Raw genomic sequence first — 3,886 nt, 5'->3', positions numbered from 1 at the left:
TCCAAGAAGACCTCCTAGTGCCAGGTTGTAAGACTAGAATATTCTTGGTTTCTTTAAATTTAATGGTTGATTGGAACCCTAATTGTTGATTGAAACCAAAAAAAGATTATATTGATTGATTGGAATCCTAATTGTTGCTTTGTTTCATTCTCGATAAATGTAATGGTTCCTATTCCATATTGGCTATACTATTTCAATTTCCAGTTTGATTGGCTACAGATTTGATTTACATGTTTAATTTACAGAGGAGGATCGACATCTCATGCATATACTGAAGCTTTGAAATGACAGCTTTTAAAACTATATCTATGTTATGTTTGATGTCCATTTTATTTGCTTATTTTTGTTTTCACATCTCTGAAACTTTGTTTGATTTCATTGGTTAACCTAGTTTTTATTGTTCCGAGGTTTTGTGAATGGTTCTTTGCTTTATGATTTGTTTAGTTTGTATAGTTTAATGTACACATGTATAGTTTGTAGCTCTCATCACTTTTCAAGTCTATTTCACACACAATTTTTTGGTTGCAGCCTACCTTATAAAAGTCTTCGGAAAGTGATTTGTTGTTATTTACAATCAAACTATTTTCTTACATCCTTGCAGCATTAGCACTAGAGGTACGTGTATGTGTGAATTTGAATAAAGCTTACTATGTGTTAGGCTATGAAAGCTGGATCTTTAAAATTGATGATAATTTTATCACGAGAAACTTTACTTTTTAATGTAATTTTGTGCATTTTTTATTGTGTTTTGCAATGTTTGATAGCATATTAGTATTGAATGTAAATATTCATTATGGTGCTGAAAACCCCTAATTATGATTAGCCATTCTTATTGGTGCAAAATCATATAGGTACAAAATCATAGGGCTTTATTGAAATTACATATTTAACGGAGAAGCAAACAGAATTAAACTTACATTAGCACACTCATATATTTAGAGTGATTTTGTAATTGTGCCTTCTTGATTTTCCTACTGGTGTATACAACTGCTGTCAAATAGCTTTGTGAACTGTTTTAGATTGTAAGCTTTGTTGGTTTGTTGCAAAGAGGTCGTTGTTTTTATGGCTACTGGTTATGAGAGCAATAAAAAAACGAGAAGATAATTACACGCTACTTTTGGCACGATCCAGCTGTGTTTCTGTGCTGTTTTTACCGCTGTTTTGGTGTTTAGCAGTAGCGTATCAGCAGCGTTTTCTGCTGTTGCTGCAGCTTCTGTGTTGTTTTTCCCTTTCTGTTAGTGGCTAAGGGAGCTTAATTCTCATAGTAGCCTTTGGTTTATTTTTTCTGGTGTACTGTTAGCACCTTCTTTTTGGTTTGGGAGGTAGTGTTTGAAGCAATTGTTTGCTCAGTTGGGTTTAATTGTACTGCCAAAGCTATTTTGGTTACTACTATGTTTTTACCCCTTAGTATATATTAGCTTCATGATTAGTTTGGAGGTGGGTAGTTTGTTTTGGAATTTTACTTGTTTATTGAGAGGTAGTTAATCAAATTGTTGTTTTAGATGTCTAGAAGAGGTGCTAACAGAGGTGGAAGGACTATATCCTCTCGAGGCCGATACTCAATTGGTAAAGGGAGAATTGCTGTTCAAGTTACACCTACTATACCATCTCCACAAGTATCTATAAATCAATCATTATCGCATGCACAAACTACGCCATCACCACACATAAATAATCGATGCATGTATATTAACAATGCTTTATATACAATTCAGTCGGTTCTTAACATAAATTTCGCTAAACGACTTTGTTTTAATGATACAAAATGCCTTTGCTGACGTAAGTTTTTGGTAGTTAAGATAATATTGGTGTAGAACAGTACAAACAGTGCACGAAATACTTTATCTAAGTGTTTTTTTTTTCATTAGTTACATGTAATTTACTGAACAATTAAAGACTCTTGAAAGTTTTAAATTGCTAACATGTTAATTGGGTGCAATTTTGTAGAAGTATTGTAAATGGCAACCTAAATATGATGCTAGGATTCGCCAAATTTTTGAAATCAAGGGAGAAGGTAGATCCAGAGGTATGATGTATCAAGAGAGAAAAAACTATGCAGAAAATTCCGAATACAGGCCAAAGTACATCTCTAAGCCAATTTAGAGGGCAGATGTTGTCTCGCCTATCCCTGTTTGTGCAGTTGATTGTGTAACTTTAATTGTTGAGTAGTGACTAATGAACAATTTAGTCATGTTAGTTTGTGATATATTGTGTTACAACATTGAGCACTTATATGAATCTAGTTTATATAATTTTGTTTAGACATTGAGCATTTGTTTACTCTTGTATTATTATTTACTTTTATCAGAATTTATCTCAAACTCATTAAAAAATATTAATTGTGGCAATTCTGTAAAATAAAAAAAATTATAACCACATCTGAAAAGCATGGAAAATATTTTAAACCAAATTAAATCCGTCCGAAAATCGTTGGAAAATTCATCTTAAATCTGTCTGAAATCCGTAGGAAATTTTAACTCAATTCCGTCCGAAATCCGTAGGAAATTAAATTAAATTCCGTCCGAAATCCGTTTGAAAGTTAGTCCAATAACCTACAACCGTGTCTGTGTGAAAACCGCGCGAAATCCGTCTGAAATATATTTCGGACGGAATTTGGGACGAAAATGCGATTTGCGACGCGGTTGTTTCGGACAACGCCCTATCCGTCCGAAAATGGATTTTCGTCCGAAATCCGTGGGAAATTTCTGTAAATTCCGTCCCAAAATCGTCTGAAATTCCGTCCGAAAACGACCTTTTTTTAGTAGTGATTCTAGTTTGTTCATCAGTCTGACTCTTTCTCTGAGGTACCCGCAAGTAACCACTTTCCATAGTATTAACACATCTTAATTGATCTTCTCCTCTCTCAAAATGCGACACCACCCAATTACTTGAGGTTAAGTTTTTGATTCAGTGACCCATACCTTATTATTCAATTCAGAGATTTTTGCTTGATGAGTGATCCTATCCATTTCCAGTTTATTGGTGATCTTTTTCTGCTCCTCAAGTTGTTTCCATGTGACAGTGTTCTGGTCTTTTAGTTCTTTGTGAAACACTGCTAGATCATCATAAGTCAATTCTTCTACTCATGGCTCAGTATCAGAAACAATTCTACTGGAAAATGTAGGAATATATTTAGTAGATCTTCTTTCTTCATCTCCTTCAGAGTCATCATCAGACCCGAAAACAGTTAAACTTTTATTTTGTTTCTTAAGATACGTAGCACATTCTATTCTAATGTGACCATAACCTTCACATTCATGACATTGTACTCCTTTGTAGTGAGAGTTCATTTCATCAGGTCTTGTCACCTTCTCTTTACTAGGTTGATTGTCAATGTTGGGTCGGATGTTCTGACCATTTGGCCTGGACCTTTTGTCAAACCTTTTGAAAATCTTCTTGAATTCTCTCCTAAGAAGTGCCAGAGACTCTGACATGTCTTCATCATCTTCTTGATTTGCTTGTGACTCATCAGCCTCTACACAAGATGGAAAAGCAATCCCCTTGCCTTTATTATCAGTTTTTCTATTGACAGTTATTTCAAAATTTTGCAAGGACCCTATCAATTCATCAACCTTTAAGCTTGAAATATCCTGAGCCTCCTCAATAGCAGTGACTTTCATGTCAAATCTCTTAGGTAGAGATCTGAGGATCTTCCTTACAAGTTTTTCATTAGAGATTTTCTCTCCAAGAGACTCAATAGAATTTCCAATATCTAAAATATTCAAGTGGTAGTCCTGAATGCTCTCATCTTCTAACATTTTCAGATTCTCAAAATTAGTAGTAAGAAGTTAGATTTTAGCACTTTTTACCTTAGTTCTGCCGTCATGTGCAGTTTTGAGAATCTCCCAAGCATCCTTAGCCACAGTGCATTGCTTGATCAGTCTGA

The 3,886-nt window shown here is 34.4% G+C and overlaps 1 long non-coding RNA gene across 1 annotated transcript; it reads left to right on the top strand.

Annotated features, from left to right (window-relative positions):
• The first annotated feature begins 418 nt into the window (after nt 1–418).
• LOC146915441 (uncharacterized) lies at nt 419–2,265 on the top strand. The gene is made up of 3 exons (XR_015014602.1): nt 419–615; nt 1,503–1,616; nt 1,948–2,265. It is a non-coding gene; the product is annotated as an uncharacterized LOC146915441 (long non-coding RNA).
• Nucleotides 2,266–3,886: the final 1,621 nt, after the last annotated feature.

Source organism: Medicago sativa, chromosome 6 (assembly GCF_051527215.1).
Source record: "Medicago sativa cultivar Bolivia chromosome 6, Bolivia_mono, whole genome shotgun sequence".
NCBI lineage: Eukaryota > Viridiplantae > Streptophyta > Magnoliopsida > Fabales > Fabaceae > Medicago > Medicago sativa.
The sequence above is the reverse complement of the archived record's forward strand: the minus strand, read 5'-3'. Positions and strand labels throughout refer to the sequence as shown.